The sequence below is a fragment of the Psammomys obesus genome, unplaced genomic scaffold (genome assembly GCF_907164565.1).
Source record: "Psammomys obesus unplaced genomic scaffold, mPsaObe1.curated_primary_1811, whole genome shotgun sequence".
Classification (NCBI taxonomy): domain Eukaryota; kingdom Metazoa; phylum Chordata; class Mammalia; order Rodentia; family Muridae; genus Psammomys; species Psammomys obesus.
In genome coordinates, this window is record NW_026585895.1 from 53955415 (window position 1) to 53962768 (window position 7354).

The 7354-nt window shown below is 39.8% G+C and overlaps 1 pseudogene; it reads right to left on the bottom strand.

Moving 5' to 3' along the window:
* Nucleotides 1-1328: 1328 nt before the first annotated feature.
* Nucleotides 1329-1453, bottom strand: LOC129671849 (small nucleolar RNA SNORA17; annotated as a pseudogene).
* Nucleotides 1454-7354: the final 5901 nt, after the last annotated feature.

A 7354-nucleotide genomic window follows, 5' to 3' on the forward strand; every position in this document is an offset into this window, starting at 1 on the left:
GATTGGGAGGGAGGGGGCTATGGCTGGGATACAAAGTAAATAACCTGTGATTAATATAAAAAATAAATAAATTTTTTAAAAAAGGTAAAGAAAAGAAAAAAAAAAAGAACAGAGGCTGGGTACCGTCCAAGTCCTCATAAACACACCATCAGCTGAGACCTTCCCAAGCTGATCATCACCTCAAAAAAGCATAGAAACAGCTACCAGGAAACCAGAGAACACTCAGGCAGCATGACTCTCTGGGCTGGACTCAAGGAAGGTCATGGCGAATACCTCTGGCTACAGTAACTGAAAGAGTGGGGCCACTGTTTGACCAAAAAGCCTCCACAAGGTTTGGAGGCTGGTTAGGAGCCAACAGGAACCTTGGGGACTAGGAGCAAGGTTAGGCACCAGGCTCTGATTTCCTGCCAGGGCTGACCAACAGTCTCTCCCATGAGTAAGGCAGGATTCATTCTTAATTAGAGAAAATATTTCCCTGGATGAACATTTTTTGTCTGAATAATGCTGCCAGGCATGGACAGAAAAGCATGCTCACAGCGTCAGAACATCTTGCACATGAAGCCTTAGTTCTGAGCTAGAGCTAAGAAGATCATGTTTCCCTGCAGTCTGACAGAAACTGGCAGGCACTACACCAGGAGCTCCTCCGTGAGGCTGTGACAGGCTCCCTGGGAATTGCCTGCTCTCCCACAGCTCATGCTCTCTCTTCCCCCTCCTCCCTCCTGACCTTTCCTGGTAACAGACCCTTGCTGATGCAGGAGCATGGACATAGATGTGGCCCCCAGGGGCAGCACAGGCCAGGACCCCAACATGGTTTCAGGTAGCATTACTGGCTACTCATATCAGATGTTCCTCACTAGCCTTGAGTCTCCATTTCTACCTCTTTTCATTGTGCCCACATCCTTCAGTTTCTCTTTCTCTTCCATTTCTCCACCACTTACTTGCTCCTCGTAGTGGCACCTGAGGTCTCTGAGTGTCTGCGGCCTCCTAGCAGTAGACTCAAATGCCCTGCTTGTGCATTATTGCACAGGGCAGGAGTCATCTCAGGTATGGCCTGCCCCCAAGCCCAGGCCTGCAAAGCACCAGACTGGTGGTCATCTCAGGCTTGCTCCCTGTCTGGCCCCATGGCGCTGGTCTGGTGGTTATCCCAGGTTCGCTCCTCACCCAGGGCCTGGGGTCACAGCTGGGGTTCATCTTGTCTCTGGCTCACTCCCTGCCCTGGGAACCTATCTGAGACTGTGTGGTGCCAGATTGGCGGTCATATCACGCTAGTTCCCTATCTGGGCCCCTGGCACCAGGCTGGTGGTCATCTCAGGCCAGCTTGTTCAGGGAGGGTTAGGCTACTAATCATTCAGAGGCTCAGAGAGCCTCTGAGAGCAGACACAGGCTCTCTCCTCTTGGCCACCCACTGACACACATGACACAGCGGCCACACCTGCACTGCCTCTGGGGCAGTTGTTTCCACGGTCTAATAACTTGTACAAACATCTTTTCCTTTCTCAATTTCTGTACTTTTGAATAGGTGATCACCATCAAATTGGAAACAGTATGCACCAAAACATTGCTCCTCAAAAAATTATTGCCCAAGGGGCATGCTGGGGATCACCCAGTGACTTCTATCAGAATGTTAAGGGCTTAGCTTTCTTATTCCATGGCATGTGGGTGGCGGGTATGCACGTGTGTCAGAAAGTGCACACGCCCACACACGTACAGAGGCCAGAGGAGAAGGTCCAGTATCCTGCTCTATCATTCTCAACCTTACTCCTTGCAATGGTTTCTCCCACTGAACTTGGATCTAAGCTGGCAGCCAGCAAGTTCCAGCAATTGTCTTGTTTCTGCCATCCACAGAGCTGAGGGTTTAAACTCAGGTGCTCCCTCGTGCTTGTCAGCCAGTGCTCTAACATATTGAACCGTATTCCAAGCCCTCATTCCACATTTTAGTTCAGTGTTATGTACTGAACTGTTGTGAAAGTGCAAATACATTTCACAGCTGGGACATAGAGAGCCCTTTGTAACACATCTATAAACACACATCTGTTAATCATAACATTTAAATTTTTATTTTTAATTTTCTCTCTTTGGTTTTGCTTTTCTTGAGACACAGTCTTACTATGTAGCTCTGGTTGTCCTGGAACTCACTAGGTAGACCAGAACTCATAGAAATCCACCTGCCAACAGGGGTCAGGGGAAGAGGCTCCAAGATGGTGATAAACAGTGAACACCATTTCTGAAGGGTAAAAGATCTGAAGCTCCAAAACTAAATACTCCAGACTCCAGAGACAGATGGACCCAGTATGCAATACAGGTTCCAGGAACAAACAGCAAGGGCTACTGACCATCAGATGGCTTGAGGCAGGTGTAAGAATACATCCAGCAAAAATCAGGGAATCATAGCTTCACCAGCAACCCCCAAATCAATGGATATTTTAACTCATCAGAAACACAGGAAAATTATTTTAAAGTTATGCTTATCGAGTTATTAGAGGCACATAAAGAGGAAATGAACAAAACTCTCAAAGAATTAGCTACACAAATAAAGGCACATAAAGAGGAAATGAATAAACATAGGTGGAGAAAATAAAACATTCCATGACAAAACTAAAATTAAACAATATCTACACAGCAACCCAGACCTATCAAAGATAATAGAAGGAAAAATCCAAGGTTTATCAAGCAAATGGGTCCAGAAAGCAAGCTGAAGTAGCTATCCTAATATCTAATAAAATAGACTTTCAACCAAATTTAATCAAAAAAGATGAGGGACACTTCATTCTCATTAAAGGAAAAATCCACCATGAGGACATCACAGTCCTAAACATTTATGCCCCAAATACAAGAGCATCTGCATTCATAAGTGATACATTATTAAAGATCAAATCACACATTGATTCCAACACCTTAATAGTGAGAGAGTTCAACATTCCACTCTAACCAAAGGACAGATCATCTAAACAGAAGCTAAATAGGGAAATAATGACACTTACAGAAGTCCTAAATCAAATGGACCTAATAGATATACAGAACCTTTCACCCAAACTCAAAAGAGTATACCTTCTTCTCAGCACCCTATGGAACTGTCTCCAAAATTGATGATATAGTTGGACACAAAGCAAGCCTCAACAGATACAAGAAGATTGAAATAATCCCTTGTATCTTATCAGACCACATGGCCTAAAACTAGACCGAAACAATAACAGAAATAACAAAAGATTACCCATACATGGAAACTAAACAACTCTCTACTCAACAAAAGTTGGATCAGGGAAGAAATTAAAAAAAAAATTAGAGACTTCCTAAAATTCAATGAAAATGAATTTATGGGACACAATGAAAGCAGTGCTAAGAGGAAAGTTCATAGCACTAAGTGCCTTCAGAAAGAAGTTTGAGACATCTCCTACAAGCAACTTAACAGCACATCTGAAAGCCCTAGAAAAAAAGGAAGCAGACACAACCAAGAGGAGTAGATGGCTGGAAATAATCAAACTCAGGGCTGAAATCAATAAATTAGAAACAAATAAAACAATTCAAAGAATCCAGGAAACCAAGAGCTGGTTCTCTGAGAAAATCAACAATATAGACTAACCCTTAGCCAAATTAACTAAAAAGTAGATAGAAAAAGAAACAATCCAAATCAGCAAAATCAGAAACAAAAAGAGGGAAATAATGACAGACACTGTAGAAATTCAAAGAATCATTAGGTCTTACTTCAAAAGACTATATACCACAAAATTCAAAAATCTAAATGAAATGGACAGTTTTCTTGATAGATTTCATTTACCAATGCTAAACCAAGATCAGGTAAATATATTAAACAGTCCTATATCTCTCAAGGAAATAGAAGCAGTCATCAAAAGTCTCCCTCCCACCAAAAACCCAGGCCTCATGGTTTTAGTGCAGAATTCTAGCAGACCTTCAAAGAAGAGCTGATGCCAATACTCTTCAAACTATTCCACAAAATAGAAACAGAAGGAACATAACCAAACTCATTATATGAGGCCACAGTAACCTTGACACCTAAATCACACAAAGACCCAACAAAACAGGGGAATTTCAGACCTATCTCTCTAATGAACATTGAAGCAAAAATACTCAATAAAATACTCACAAACCGAATCCAAGAACACATAAAAGATATCATCCACCATGACCAAGTAGGCTTTATTCCAGGCATGCAGGGGTGGTTCAATATATGGAAATCCATCAATGTAATCCACTATGTAAACAAACAGAAGAAAAAAAAAACACATGCTAATCTCCTTACATGTTGAAAAAGCATTTGAGAAAATCCAACACTCATTCATATTTAAAGTCTTGGAGAGATCAGGGATATAAAGCATATACCTAAAGATAGTAAAGGCAATATACTGCAAGCCTATAGCCAACATCAAACTAAAAGGAGAGAAAATTAAATCGATCCCACTGTAATCAGGGACAAGGCAAGGCTGCCCACTCTCTCCATATCTCTTCAACATGGTACTAACTAAAGCAATAAGACAACAAAAGGAGATCAAGGGAATACACATTGGAAAAGAAGAAGTCAAAGTATCATTATTTGCAGATGATATGAAAGTATACATGACTGACCCCAAAATTTCTACTAGAGAATTCCTTCAGCTGATAAATGCCTTCAAAAAAAAAAAAATCAGTAGTCCTCCTGTATACAAAAGACAAAAGGGCTGAGAAAGAAATTAAGGAAATAACACTCTTTACAATAGCCACAAGTACCTTGGTATGACTCTAACCAAGCACGTGAAAGACCTGTTTGGAAAAAACTTCAAGTCTCTGAAGAAAGAAATAGAAGAAGATATCAGAAGATGGAAAGATTTCCCATGCTCATGTATCAGAATTAACATAGTGAAAATGGCCATCCTACCAAAAGCAATCTACAGATTCAATGCAATTCCCATCAAAATACCAACACAATTCTTTACATAACTTGAAAGAACAATTCTCAATTTCATGTGAAAAAAAACAAAAAAATCCAGAATTGCTGAAACAATCCTGTACAATAACAGATCTTCTGGAGGCATCTCTATCCCTGAGCTCAACCTGTACTATAGAGCAACAGTAATAAAAATTGCATGGTACTGGCATAGAAACAGAATGGTGGATCAATGGAATCAAATAGAAGACCCAGAAATAAACCCACACACCTATGGATACTTGATTTTTGACAAAGAAGCCAAAATGATACAATGGGAAAAAGACAGCATCTTCAACAAATGGTGCTGATCCAACTGGATGACTACATGTAAGAAAATGCAAATAGGCTTTGTGGAAGGAACGCATCAGTAACAATGGCAATCTTCCTATAAGGGAAAGCATATTTATAATGCAATGAAAATTTTTATCATATCATAATTAATAATACTTCTTTATAATGGAAATTTTACTGCTTTAGGAAAATGGCAGTAGAAGGCTTTCCTCTAAGTTGCATGACCTCACCAGCCACTGGTACTTGGACAAGTTTACAGTACCAGGCATGGATTATTTCCTATTATTCAGGGCTTAAGACCAATGAGGTGGCTTTGGTAACCCCTGGGGTATAAGTACCGCTGCTGCATCGTTTGTAATATCTTGCCATGCTGCTCATTGTTTGGGTTGGTGGACTACTCCACATCATGGGTCTGAAGTGTCTGGCATCTTCAGCAATAGGTTCTGATTTTCTTTATCTGCATGGCACCAGGGCCAACAACAATACTCTGTGCTGTCTTGGGGCTCTCCAGTACTTTCCTTACCAGTAGGTTTGTCATGCCTGGCACAGGGACTTTTGTTAAATAGTCTATACATTATAGAAGAAGCATTATGACCCTTTGTGACATGACTTCAAATTTGTGTGTAAATACAGGTTACAAACACATACACACACACACACACATATACACACACACATACACCACACACATGGGAGGGGGAGAAAAGAAGAAGCAGAAGAAGAGGAAGAAGAACAAGAACAAGAATAAGAAGAGGGAATGTAACTTCAAACAAAAATAAAAATTATATGGTCTTCTATGGCTTTTTTTAAAAAAAGAAAAGAAAATGCAAATAGATCCATATTTATCACTCTGCACAAAACTAAAGTCTAAGTGGATCAAAGACCTCAACATAAAACTAAACACACTGTTAGAAGAAAAAGTGGGGAAGAACCTTGAACTGTCATCAGAACAAAATAACAGCTTACAGATTGGGAAAGAATCTTTATCAACCCTATAGCTAACTGAGGCCTAATATCCAGAGTATATAAAGAATTCAAGATGTTAAACACGAATAAATCAAGTAATCCAATTAAAAATGGGGTACAGAGCTAAACACAGAATTCTCAATAGAGGAATATCGAATGAGAAACACTTAAAGAGATGCTCAATGTCCTTAGCCATCAGGGAGATGCAAATCAAAACGACCCTGAGATTTCACCTTACACCCATCAGGATGGCTAGGATCAAAACCTCAAGTGACAGCACATGCTGGAGAGGATGTGGAGAAAGGGGAACCCTCCTCCATTGCTGGTGGGAATGTAAACTTGTACAGCCACTTTGGAAATCGATCTGGCGCTTCCTCAGACAATTAGGAATAGTGCTACCTCAAGATCCAGCTATACCACTCCTAGGCATATATCCAAAATATACTCAAGTACACAACAAGGACAATTGCTTAATCATGTTTGTAGGAGCTTTATTTGTAATAGCCAGAGGCTGGAAACAACCCAAATGTCCCTCAGTTGAGGAATGTATACAGAATATGGCACATTTACACAGTTGAATCTACTCTTAAACTAAAGAATAATTACTAATCTCAAATATTTTCACATTGATATAGATTACTGTATATTGATACAAATTTAAAGTTATTTTTGATACATATAGTGCATGTATGTTTTGACTCTTGTATAAGGTCTATGCATTTATGCAACTCATTTAACGATGCATGTGACGTTCTAGCTTCTGAAAGCTGCTTATTGCAAACTATTTAGGATAATTAAGTAAAGCAAGTTAGCAATCAGTCAATCAAACTTACGGTAATGTTAGAAACTCATCTAGATAATGGCAGAAATATGGTTCCTAGGTTGAACAGAGAGTAAATAGTTAGAAATAAGCATTGTTTGCCTTTTCAAATATACCATAGATAATTAGATGATCTTCAAAAACCTAAGAGATCCACAGAAAATGACAAAGATGTTTTGTTAATAAAACATTACCCCCATTCTATTTCAAAGACAATAATGGGCATCAAAGAATCTCCATATTGAATTTGTTTAAAAAATGGCAAGCTAGCCAATGGGACAAAAACTGCACTGTTTCAATTGCAGACAAGCTGTGGACAAACAGGACACAGAAGTTAATTGCTGAGCTTTGCCAAG